This window comes from Rhea pennata, chromosome 1 (genome assembly GCF_028389875.1).
Source record: "Rhea pennata isolate bPtePen1 chromosome 1, bPtePen1.pri, whole genome shotgun sequence".
Taxonomy (NCBI): Eukaryota; Metazoa; Chordata; class Aves; order Rheiformes; family Rheidae; genus Rhea; species Rhea pennata.
This window is the reverse complement of record NC_084663.1, coordinates 212,428,858-212,441,825: the sequence shown is the minus strand read 5'-3', so window position 1 is coordinate 212,441,825 and position 12,968 is coordinate 212,428,858. Positions and strand designations below refer to the sequence as shown.

Here is a 12,968-nt window from a genome sequence, read left to right as displayed (position 1 = left end):
TGCAGGAGGGCTGTTTGTGCTTTGAGGTGCTTGGGGACTGGGGAGGATTGGAGGTCTGGATGTAGGAGAGATGCTTGGGGATGAGATGCAGAAGGAATGGATGAAGGGAGTGATGCAGGGAGGGCTTGGGGTAAGGGATTCTCGAGGGTTGGGATGCAGGAGGCATGCTCAGGGGGGAGGGATGCTTGGGAATTGCGACGTTCAGGAATTAGGATTTAGGAGAGGTACTTAGGGGTCAGGCTGTAGGAGAGATGCTTTGGGATCGGGATGCAGAAGGGATGCTTGAGGGAGGGATGCAGGAGGGGTGCTCAGGAATTGAGGTGTAGGAAAAATGCTCGGGGATCAGGATGGAAGTGATGCGTGGGGGTTGGGATGTGGGAGAGATGCTTGGGCATCAGTGCACTCAGGGATTAGGATTTAGGAGAGGTGCTAAGGGGTTGAGTTGTAGGAGAAATGCTTGAGGGATGGATGTTTGGGGCTGGGATGCAGAGGGGGTGCTCAGGGATCAGGATGCAGGAGGGGTGCTTTGGGATCGGAGTGCTCAGGGATCAAGATCTAGGAGGGGTGCTCATCGGTTGGAAAGCAGGAAAGGTGCTAGAGGGAGGGTGCTTGGGGATCAAGATGCAGGAGGGATGCTTTGGGATTGGGGTATTTGGGGATAGGGATTCTCAGAGGTTGGAATGTAAGAGATCCTTGGGAATTGGGGTGCTGGGGGTCAGGAGATGGGGGGATGATGCTTGAGCACTGGGATACTTAGCAATGGGGATGCAGTAGAGATCCTCGAAGGGGGAGGAGAGGCAAGGCAGGAGAGGGGCTCAAGGGATGGGAGGCAGGAGGGCTGCTTGGGGATCAGGATGCTCAGGGAATAGGACGCAGGAGATATCTCAGATTACAGGATGCTCATGGGATGCAGGAGGGACTCCCCGGGTCAGGATGCTTGGGGGGGTGCTCGGAGGCAGAGATGCAGGAGGGATGCTGGATGAGCGGGTGTGGGCGCATTCCTCCAGTGCCTGCAGGACTCTGCAAACCCCAGTTTCTAAGGCAGCATCTTGCTCTGAGAAACTGGCTGAGTTGGGTTCAGGTTTTCACCCAGGGAAGTTGACCCAGGGAGAAATGCCCAGGGATGCTCCCATCCCATAGGTAGCCCAAAGGCCCTAAAAATGAAGGTCAAATTTAGAACAGTCTGGATCCAAATCCATTTAGATTAAATTTGCCCAGGCTTGAACATTGGAGGTATTACTGAAGAATAAAAGCAGGGACTGGCATCCATTTGCCACTTTTGAAAATGCTTTGGGAACTTCATGCCTAAGGGAAAAAGGACGTAGCAAGGGGCTGGATTTTCACCTGGGAAGGGAGTTCAAAATGCTTTGGATGTTTCATGATGCAGTCAGTAAAGTCTGCCGTGGTCTGAATTCGCCTTCCTGATTTGTGTGTTGGCTGATGCAAAGCCAAATATGTGGGGGATGAAGGGAAATTGAGGTCTAGAATGAGTGACGTATCCCGTTGTTCTGAAGACACTGTCAAAGCACTGGAGAGCTCTGCATGTCTGGGCAGTTAGGCAGCGTCTGGTGAATCCCACCGGTGTCAGTTAGCGTCAATTCTTGGTCTGGTATGCTTCGGTAAATAGGACATGGGTTTTGACTGAGCTTTATCCAGGGGTTTTGTTTCTATATGCAGATAAAAGCAGGCAGAAATCAGAAGAAAGAAGAGTGATGTTTATGCTATTAATATCTCCAAGAAAACAACAAGCCTTCTGGCCTAGACATATTTATGGTCTCGGGGGATGATAATAGAAAGGACTTTGGTCTGAAGGTCAGAACGGGATCCAGACGTTCGTGGTATCAACCCCTGGGGCAGTAACGTAGCACAACCCCGTCTGGGACCTCTGGCTAAGGAGAAAAGCAGAACACTGCTGAGAAATAAAAGGAAGATGTGTTCATCTTGGGGGGTGAGACCGCCCCGGGGGGAAAAACCTTGCCTAGTGCAGGCAGGACAAAGCTTTGGGTCATCTGATGCCAAACATATGAAAGAAATTAGAAAGCAATTGCGTTGGCTCAGTGGCGTTGGTGGCTGGTGCTGCTGTTAGTCATGGTTCATCTCCAATGGTCTACTGGTTAGAGCAGTTCTGCTTTGCGTGCCTTTCTTTACCACTGGTTTCGGAGGCAGCAGGGTATAGAAATTAACTTCCTTGTGCTTGCGTTTCTGCATCCATAGCAGCGAATCATGTCTGATAATATATAAAAAGCTAACAAGGGTTTTGAGGAGCTTTGTTAGAAAATGGTACTGCTCCGTATTAGGGAGAGAGGTGCGTATCTGATGATGGAGGAAAGGAACTGAACCGGGAGGGGGAGTCTGTCCAGAGATAGAAAGACGGTAAAATGCGAGGGCCTTGGGCTTTATTTGGCATTATTGCACTGATTTTTTTGACATCTAGCCAAAGCCTTTTTTTTTCATTTCATGTCAAAGCTCCTGATAGCAAGAAACATAAAGGAAGAGACCAGGCTCCTAGGATTTGCTGCACTAAGGCTTTGAAGAAATGTGAGAGCAGGTTAGCTAAGATAACCGTGTCCAGGTAGAGCAGTCGGTCCCACACTGTTGTCCGTGATCAAGGCCACGGTAAGTCACCTGCGGGTGGCTGATGGATTTTTTTTTTTCTTATGCAGTGAAAAGTATATGCTGTTCACGGAGTGGAACTCCTGACGTACGGAAAAGCCCTGCCAAATGCTGACAGGCCCAGTAGGGTGATAACGCTCGAACAAATCCTTCATCTCTGCAGCGGCTCGAAAGTTGCCCAGCGGGGTGGATGGTCCTGTAGGCGGTGGGGACGACCTTCTGCTCCGGGTCTGCTGCTCCCTGTGGCTAAAGCAGCATCTCCGTCAACTCCTGGTTCTAAGGAGCAACTCAGGAGTTTCTGATTCAGTACAACAGAGGACTGGAAAACACAGAAGAGTCTTATGAGCCCAAATTAATTAAAACTAGTGAGTAGGAGTCATGCAAGACAAGTGCAATCTGCCACTGAAAAGTGGTTTAGGACAGGAATTGAAGAATAGATTATCTCATTGAAAGGTGAATTTAAAAAGGCAGATTGTAACTACACGAGCGAATTTGTCCAGGATTGTGCACCAGCAATCTCTCCCTTTTATTTGCTGCGGACGGGTAGACTCCCACTTCTGTTTCTTGCTATGAGGGGTATTTGACTGGATTTTTTTTTCCTCTACAGTTAGCAGCTCTCAGTTTCGGCTCGGATCGCGTAATAACGGACCCGATGCTTTGCTCTGCTGTGGCGCTTTGTTTAGGTGCAGCTCTGCTAAATATAAACCTGCAAGTAGGTGCAGGACGGCGGGATATTGCAGATAACGTATTTGTGGCCTGGAGACTCGAGACAAGAGTCGCCGTACGTGTTTAGTTGCTGGGTCTGCCTCAACCTATTGTATATCCTTGAGCAAAGAGCTTAATTTAGATGTGCCTTGATAGACCACTACCAAAAAGGTGCGAACGGTATCCTCTTGCTGCCTTTACTCTTGAGAGAGATATATTCCCCTGTGTATATTCCTATCGATATGCCTAGTTTGTAGGACAGCAGGTTCTTATTTCAGTTGAAGCCCTCAGGCCTTATTGCAAATAATAAATAAGGGAAGTGAAGGCTTTGGCTAAATAATGAGGAACTGGATGTGAAATAATTAAGAAAGCAGAGAGAAGCAGCAATTGTCACTGAAAGGACTAGAGAAAGGAACTGCAGCATGTCTATGTGAGTGCTTGAGGTATGGACAGAAGGTCGTTGAACTGGAATTGTGTTGCTTACATTAATTAAGGTGATTTAATCAGGATAACTAGTTCACAGCTAAATTAAGGGTATATCTGGACCTATAAATTACCACAGATGATGGGGAGACAAAAGCAGGAGATATAGTAGCATTGATGAGAGCTGAGCAGTGGCTTTTATTTGGTGATTTCTAACTCTAGAGGGAAATTTTAATTTCTTCATAGTTGTTTGGAGATTTTTTTTAGTCATTAAGAAAAAAAATAGGGATGTTATAAGAATGACTTTTGTGACTGTCCAATACTGGCTGGTCAGGCTGCATCTATTGGATGTAAATCAGATGAATCGTTTGCTGTTTCCCCTCCTCGGCTGGATAAACACGCAGATACTTTGGACTCATTAAAATCCCCTTTGCCCTTACGTTTTTTCCCCTGCCAGAATGCATCAGGACATGCTCAATTACTGTGATGTTCCTGAAAAACAGATCTAGAAAGGAGTGTGACCAACAGAGGCTGCTCCTTTTAAGAAGACATGTACCAAGTTATGGAAAATTTTATATAAGGAAGACTGTTGTGCAGTATTTTCTGTTCTAGCCAGCTGCTGTGTACTCAGTTCCAGCCTGCAGCAGCTCAGCATCTTGCAGAATTGAGCCCTAATTGCCTAGCTATCTGGAATATGCAGCAAGAATAACAGTAATGTCTTGGCTGACATAAAAGAAACTGTCTGAGCAGGAGTAAAGGACAATAAAAGGTGAGTCTTGTTCCTGTGCTCCAGGGAATTCAGGGAAGTAGATCACAATTTCTTCTTTTTTTCTTTTCCTTTTTACTGAGAACGATACCACTTTATTTATCAGGCTTTATATAGTGGGCTTTTTTTCCTTCACTAGTGATATTTATCAAATTATTGCGTGAAGCAATCTGGATGTCATTCTAGTAAATGTGCTGAGTTTGTTACCGAGATTTTCTAAAGATAAGAAACATCTCAGATCTATCTTTTTCTCACAGCTCTGTGAGATCTGGGGTGTGGGAGCTGATACTCGATTCTGCAAAATGCACCAAGGAGTCTTTATTGGAAATCTGTTGCTGGCTGGGATAGTGGAATGAATTGATTAAAAAGTAATTGGATAGATTTCAACTGAAATGAATCCTTATTAAAGGAAAACCATAATCAGAAGAGAAATTTATTAAAAGGACACTTCTGATCAGTTCAGATTATTAAGGTTAGACTCAGAGCCCAAGGTGACGTTTTATCCTAAGGTCTTTTGTTTATTTTTTTGCACTTTACTCAATTTGGAGACTGAAACCAAGCTGCCTGATGTCACTCTTTGCTTATATGCCATTTCACTCTGTGGTTATTAGAGCGTGTCTGTGTATCTGTAACTTGCAGGGTCACATCTTATGGTAAACAAGGCCTGTTACAAATGTTGGTGACATACTTCATTTTCCTTGTGACTTTAGATGGAATTTAAGTTTGGAGCTAGGACTGTTCTCCTTTACAGTGTTCATTTTATTTTAAGGAGGAAGCATGGGATAAAGCATAGTGAACCTCTGTGTGTATTTGTGAATGTGAGACTGAGATATGTGGTGTTGAATGCCATTAAAGCTGACTGATCTCCCAGGTGTCCTCAGGACACTTTTGTAGGTCTGAGCGTATTTCTGCATGACAAATATGAGATTTGAAGAGAAACATCCCTCTTCCAAAGCACACTGTCTTCTCTAGGATATCTTCAAAAGATGAATAAGGATGGTCTGCAGAACTACAGTCAGCCTCACTTTGGGAAAATCGTATAGCACATCCCCTTGGAAGCTGTTTTGGGGCATGTGAAAGAGAAGGTGACTGGGAATAGCCAGGGTAGGTCAAAGGTAAATCATGTTTGTCCTACCTTATTGCCTTCAATGATGGAATGATAGATCTGTGGATGAGGGGAGAGTAGGGGATATTGTCTACTTTGACTTTAGTAAGGCTTTCCATACAGTGTCCCATAGCATCCTTGTATGAAAGATGAGATTTGTGGTCTAGATGGGTGTACTGCAAGATGTGTGGAAAACTGGCTGGATTGTTGGGCCCAAAGGGCGGTGGTCAGCGGTTTGTGCTCTATCTAAGAGCCAGTTACGAGTGGAGTTCCTTAGGGATCTATCCTGGGACCTTTTCTATTTAGTATCTTCATCAGTGGCCTGAGGGTCACTCATAAAGAACATCTCATTAAATTTGTGAGTGACGTCAAACTTCGGGCAACGATTGACATGCTTGAGGATAGGGCTGTCATACAGGGGTACCCGGATAGGTTGGGGCTAACAAGAACCTCATGGAATTCAACAAGGACAAATGCAAAGTCCTGCACCTAGAATACACTTACGTTGCACAGATAAAAGCTGGGGACTGACAGGCTGGAGAGCAGCCCTGCTGAAAAGGGCCCAGATCCTGGACAGCAGTAGGCTAAACATGAGCCAGCAGCGTGCCCTGGTAATGAAGAAGGGCAGTAGCATGTTGGGCTGTATAAACAGGAACAGAGCCAATAGATAGAGGGGAAGTGCTTATTCCCCTCATTGTTCAACATTTGTCAGACATCTAGAAAAGTGTCCAGTTTTGGGCTCCCCAGTACAAGAAAAACATTGATCAGCGGGAGGAAGTTCAGCAGGGGGCCACCAAATGGCCAACGGCCTGGAGGCCACTTGCCCTGTGAGATGAGGCTGGCGATATGGAGCTTCTTCAGTCTGAGGAAAAGAAGACGAAGAGGGAACCTAGTAGCAGCCCTCCAGGGTCTACAAGGAGGTTATCAAGAAGATGAAGCCAGGCTCTTCACAGCATTACATAGTAGGAGAACAAGAGAAAAACAGACATAAATTGTACCAAAGCTTCTGACTGGATATACGGAAAAACTTCTCACTATGAGATAGTTAAGCTGAAACAGGTTGCCCAGAGCATCTTATCAGTCTCCATCCCGAAACATTTTCAAGACCTTAATGGACAAAGCCCTGAGCAGCTTCAGCTGATTTCAGTGTTGACCCTACTTTCTTCAGGGTTGGATCAGTAACCTCCTGAGGCCCCTTCCATCCTGATTCTGATTTTATCCATGTTGCATCTGCCGTTCACTCACCCAGGAAGCAGAACAGCTTTTTCATTTCATGGGATTTTTTCCTGCTGTAGAGTTCATTGTATGTACTTCCTCTTTTGGGTGAGCCACATAGCAGATGGGAACCTCAAAGCTGCTCTTTAAACTAGCAATTAACGCTTTGAACTTCTATAGCATCTTCCTGTGCTGTAGGAACTTAGTTTCTTTGCAAGCAGGAATAAGCTGATTTTCCTAGCATTGCTATGAATTATTAGTGTCTGTAAGGAAGATGAAGTGCAGAAATAGTAAGGTTGTCCCACTTCAAAAGCACTGCTTTTAGATGGATAATTCTCCGAGTATTTAGTTGGAAACCCTCTGTACTATCCTGCTGAAAAGAAGACAACCAGGGAGCCCAATTCAAAGTGATGCCAACTAGCTTGGATTTATGTTGCTCAGGATTAGCCCTCTCCTTTGGAGGCTATCTTGGAGAGAGGTAGGTGAAGTGGTTCAAATAGTCAGGAGGTGTACCAGTAGTTACTGAGTTTCTTTGGATGATCAGGAATCCCTAGATCTGTTGCGCTGATAGTGAGACCCATTCATTGTATCCAGATTTGCATCCTGTGAATGAGAGTTCAGACTAAAGCCCCAGGCAGCACAAGCTGGGCATCCAGAGTTTTAACATCCTGAGCACCAGGAGCTGCTTTGCCCTAAAAACCTTGAATGCTCAACATTTCTCCAAACTGGGCTTCCAGGTCTCCAGCTGGGGCACCTGGAAAAAAGAAGGGCCAACAGCAAACAGCCACTCATGAAAAGGTTTTTATTTCTGTGACTTGATACGAAACTCACAGAGCTTTGTGGCAGAGGCAGGGGCAGAATCCAGTCCTCCAGGGCAGCGTTCAGCTGCCTGGAGCTGAAACTGTCCTCCCTCTCTTGCAGTTCCCTGGGTCATTTATGACAAATGAGACATGATCTTACAGATAAGTCTCCTTTGCTGCAAACCCTGATTCATTCTCCAGGAACGTCCTGGAACAGAAAGCTAATATATGATCATTTAAATAATATCTCTCTGAAAGCATCTGGAGCTGTGTTGAGATTGAAATAACCATCTTACTTCCTAACCTTTTGCAACCTAAGTGCTCTTTTAATATTTTAAGATTGGAACGTGTATTGTACATACATCATACATGCATCCCTTTTAGAGTTTCTCTGGCTTCTGCAAAGTGCTGTTCAGTTAAGCTCTTGAGAACTGGAGTGGTGTTGTCTAAGTTGACAAAGGGAAGAACAGAAGTCAGCTAGGTGGGCTCCTGGCCAGAAATGCTGCTTTTTTGAACTAGTTTGTCTTGACTGGATCAATGGCATCAGTGTCCTTTTCCTCTCTGGATTCCACAGCCTCTTGGTCAGTGCACCATCCTTGCGATTTTGGTGTTTGTCTCTTCCAGCCATTCCTGCTTCATCTTTGCCTCCTCTGCTCACTGTGTCCTGTCCGAGAGCTGTCATCCTCCATCCTGGCTTTGTCTGGCCCTTGCTTGGGCACCAACATGAGGTACCCTCATTCACAGTGCAAACCTGGGCTTGTTCATCCCCTCGTGCTAATACCAGTGTAGTTAGAGAGGGGCGGATGTTGATGGGAGGGTGTTACTTAAAGTGCAGCCTTCTACTGCAAAGTCCTCCTTTGGTGAAGAGAGACCTGCAGCCTCCATCACAGGGTCAACTCAGCTGGTTCTCCTTGCTTATCTTTAAGGTCCTAATGTTAATATGCTCATGGGAAAGTGGGTCACTAGATACTCTCCACTGGGACTTGTTTGCCCTGTCAGCTGTTGAGGGAGCCTTGTTTCAGGCTCGTCCTTCTCCACAGTTCCTCAGACCAGACCACTCTGAGCAGCAAGGCTGGGTTGACCCATTCTGTTCCCTTCTGGGATCAGCTTGAGGTGATCGGGCTGTGAACCTGTGAACTTCTTTTATTCTCTTCTCTTACCTGGTCCTCATTTGTTACCACTCTAATGAAAGTTGGTCCCTTGAAAGTCCTGGCTATGTTTTAAATCCAATTAAAACAATGTTAGCTCTGCCATAGCTTGATTACCATGCAGGGAAGGCAGGAATGGTGTTTGTAGGAGACAAATCCAACATGTCAACAGAGGACCATACAAGTCAACAGATATGGGACACAAAGGCCAAAATGGTGCCTGGAGAACCACTGCACTGCAGGCCACTGTCATTGCCTGTCAGGGCTCTGACCATATGTAAATTGTGTTTTCTTCATCCTGTGAGACCACAGGGGAAGCAATGATGGGGAGAGGCAATGTTTGGTTGAGAAGAAGAGTTTACTAGCCAATAAGCTGGGAACCAGAACTTTGTTTGTATTTGCCACAGAATTTTTCCCACCAGTAGGCAGCTCTCTACCCTTAGAGAAGATGCCCTCTCACTCTGATGGAGGCTCCAGGGATAGACTGGTCCCTGGATGGCATCCTCTGAGGTCCCTTCTAGATGTCGTCTGTGAAAACCACATGTCAGTGCGGAGACGTAACCATGATCATACATACGTTCCCCATGCGATCCCAGCTGTCAGTTGGTGGCCTTTTTCCTTGGAGTGAGAAGCTTAGAGATGAACTGATGTGTAGCATCACCTAACTCTGCTCTTGCTAAGCTCTCTCCGAGCATCCTTGGGGTGTGTGTCATGTTTTTTTCCTCAATATAACGCTACATACTTGAGCATGGATGAAACTATCCTGCCTTAGGTAATCAAGATGATACCTGTCTTCCTTTTCCCTCTCCCACACATTGTTTTAGACTATAGACAGCAAGTAACAGTCTCCTACTATGTATTTGTGCAGCACCTAGCATGGGGAGGACCTACTGTGGCCCTTTATACCTTCATTCTCTGCAATAAGTTTTAAGAAATCCTGGCTGGCTGATTTTATCACTTTTTGTAATGAGGTTTCTTGTGCAATAGTCCCTCCAGCACGTGGCTATGAATGTGACATAAATGTTGTTCTGAGCTGCTCCAGGGAAATCCTCCTCTCTCTCTCTTTTTTTTTCTTTTTTTTCCCTTCTTTTTTTCAGCAGTCTCTTCTCTAACCCTGGACTGCTGGTGAGTTCGAGCGAATGGCAAGCTTTGCCTGACTCTGCAGTCTCTCTCTGCCCTCTCGCTCGGATGGTATAGCATACTAATGCGGCAGGTCCCTGGGGAGCAGCCAAGACTGCGTCAGTCCCTCCAGTCAAGCCAGGGTGGTGGTGGCCCCGTGCAAATGTCAACTGCACACCCCCTGCCACGTGTGAGACCGGGAGCCTGGGGAACCGAGGAAGGAAGGAGCCAAAGGATTGAAACTGAGGCAGAGCTGAGTATTTATAGATACCCAAACATTTTTTTTCATAGTAGTGGGGAAGGGATATATTTCTAAATAGGTTTGTTACTCATGGAGCAGATAGACATCTTTCCCCTCCAGATAGCAGCATGCAGCCTTAGATGGTGGTTCACATAGGACTTCACTGGATTCAGGAGGATCAGACCACAAGTTGGGGCAGAGTTTTTATGACTGATTGTGGTTGTTCAAATCCCAAACTTCCTTCACTCAAATGATTCCCTATTTACAGGATGTGCTCTGACTTACCCTGCTTGCTCAGTATCTCTGTTACCTTTACTGCATACTTGGATAGCCTGGATCTGCCAGCATCAAATTACTGACTCTTCTTTTGAAGACTTTTTTTCTTTCTTATCTCTCTTTCTTTCTTATCCATCTTTTATTTCACATTCCAGCTGGAATCCCAGCTCCATCATTTCCCTGTTATCATAAGTATGATATTTCTTCAAGGCTTTTAAACTTTCAAGTGGCTCTCCTAGCTGGAGGGAGTGATGTCTCATAGAACCCCTGTGCCTCCATCAGCGTGAGCCTCTCTCTTTTTATCTAAATTATTTGCACCGCCATCACCCCTTGCTGCACGTGGGGCAGACCGGTGCAGCCTCATGTCGTAGGCACAAGACTCTCAGCTGCTGTGAGGGAGGTTGTGTGTTCACGCGTTCCTGGTGTGGTACAGTGTTTTCCTTCTCTCTTCAAGGACCTTCAACCTTGTACCAGACCCAGCCTGTGTGTGAACCCTTTTATCTGCTGAACAGTTGGCTTTTGTGAATTAAGCTCCAGAGCTCTGAACTAGCCACATCACTATGTAACAGCTAGGAGGGCCTTGCAACTCAAATGGGCTCCCCAAGGAAGCTTAGCCCTGGGGCTGTGACCCAACATGCCTGACATTTCCCCCCAGTGCATGATCTGACCTGATGCTCTCTGATCCTCTGGAGAGCAGGAAACTCCAAGGTTCCTAGGGGAACTCCTTGGCCTTGTGTTGGTTAGACCTAGGGTCCACATACCTGCCCCCTGACTGGCTAAGAGTGGCCATGGAGCTAGCAAAACACTTTACCTTTAGTGGAAAGCTCTTGGTCAGCCTCATAAGCTGCTGACTTCAACCCACCTTGCCAGGTCCTTAGCAAGGACAGCCCCAGCAAGAGAATGGATGTCCATCATGGATGGAGCTCCGTAGTATGGTACCAGGAGAGTGTGTGGCTTCCCTCTACTGGAGATCAGTCCTCACCAAACTAGGACATGACCTACCAGACTGTACTGTTAGGGGCAGGATGGGCATGAGCCCTGAGAAATACATGTCCCTTTACACATGTAAGATGCTGCATGTGCAAGGGAAAGGGGCAGAAGTCTTGCCCTGTCACTGCATCTCTGTCCTTTTAAGCTTTGGATCCTTTTAAATAGATGCTTCCCCTGCATTCTGTGCTATTGCCCAGACAGAGGCTGCAATCTCATGTCTGCTTTGTGAAGCTTGTTCCCTGAACATGAAGAAAATCATTGGAAGCATCGTGCCTCTGGAGGAGAATGGTATAGACACCAATGGAAGACCTCAACTCCACTGACTGTCCCATAATTCCCTGTTAAGCCTCTCTGTGGGTCTGTGGGAGGCTGTCTCTTGTGGGGATTGGATTTTATGAAATGTGGAGCACCATCTTGAGTTACTGAGACCCTGGAACTGAGGGAGCTCATCCCTTCTTATCAAGTGTCAGGTTTTGGTTGTCTGTTTGCAACGCAAAAATGTGATTAATCTGAAGAAGTTCTGTATTTTTATGTATTAATTTTCAATTTGAGCCTTTAATCTCGGTTGAGCATCACTAGAGGACATTTTCTGCATCCATCAAAATACCACCATAAAAATGGCACAAAGATTAGCATTTTTATACTGGCCCCAGCAAGCTCTGTGGCTCTGCTTCTTTGGCTTCTCTTGCTGTGCTCTCTTGTACTATGCTCAGCTCTCCCATAGGATGGCTCATCGTCTTCTCAGACCTCTCAGAACCATAATGAACTTCCTGGCTTTCCAGTCCTTCATCCTTGCAACTGTAGTAGCATTGCTCCTTCCATCTCCTCAATGTGTTGTGCTGGGGCTCCCTTCTTTCCTTCATGTTCTGCGGCTTCTTCTGTCACATCTGTATTCCTATTATACTCTATGAACATTGCAGTCTCCTACTATAGTCCACCTGGCTCTTGTCAGCATCTGCCCTGAGTCCATTCAAAATGCAGTGACTCAAAGTCAATTTTCTTATGTCATTTCAACATGACTCTGCTTTCTAGCCCCTGTCCCAACATGAGCCCTCTCCTTCTTTTCAAAGCTTTCCATTAATAGAGATGTGAGAGCACAATTTTGGTCAGGTTGGGGAAGAGACACATCAGAACCATACCATGAAGGCACCTGCTAAATCCTCCAGGCCAAGGCTAGGAAAAGAGTTGGTGGACTGCGCGCAGAGAAGCTGCAATGTTGATTTATCATGGAAGATTTCTAAGCAAGAACAAAGAAATGTCCCCTACTGACTGTAAGCAGTGGGAGATGCTGGATGCGTAGTAAAGAGCATTTTTGGAGCAGAGACAGTTTGTAAGCCCATGCCAACCTTTAAAATTATGATCTCATAATTTAAGATTCATAATCATAGAGTAATATAGGTTGGAAGGGACCCTCAGAAGTCGTTTAGTCCAACCTCTTACTTGAATTAGGTCCAGTTAGAACAGGCTGCTGAGGGTCTTGTGCAGTCCATTTTTTAATATCTCCAAGGATGGAGATTCCCCCTTTCCCACTCTGGGCTCTTGTTCCAGTGTCTGACCATTCTCATGG

The 12,968-nt window shown here is 46.0% G+C and overlaps 1 protein-coding gene across 2 annotated transcripts in view; it reads left to right on the top strand.

Annotated features, from left to right (window-relative positions):
* Positions 1–12,968, top strand: part of USP35 (ubiquitin specific peptidase 35) — a 35,396-nt gene that overhangs the window by 725 nt on the left and 21,703 nt on the right. The window contains exon 1 of one of the 2 annotated variants that reach the window (XM_062578125.1): positions 4,065–4,510. The exons of the other annotated variant lie outside the window; for it this stretch is intronic. The gene's annotated coding sequence lies outside the window, so the exon portion shown is untranslated. Of the gene's footprint in view, positions 1–4,064; positions 4,511–12,968 lie in introns of those variants that run through there. 2 annotated transcript variants of the gene reach the window in all.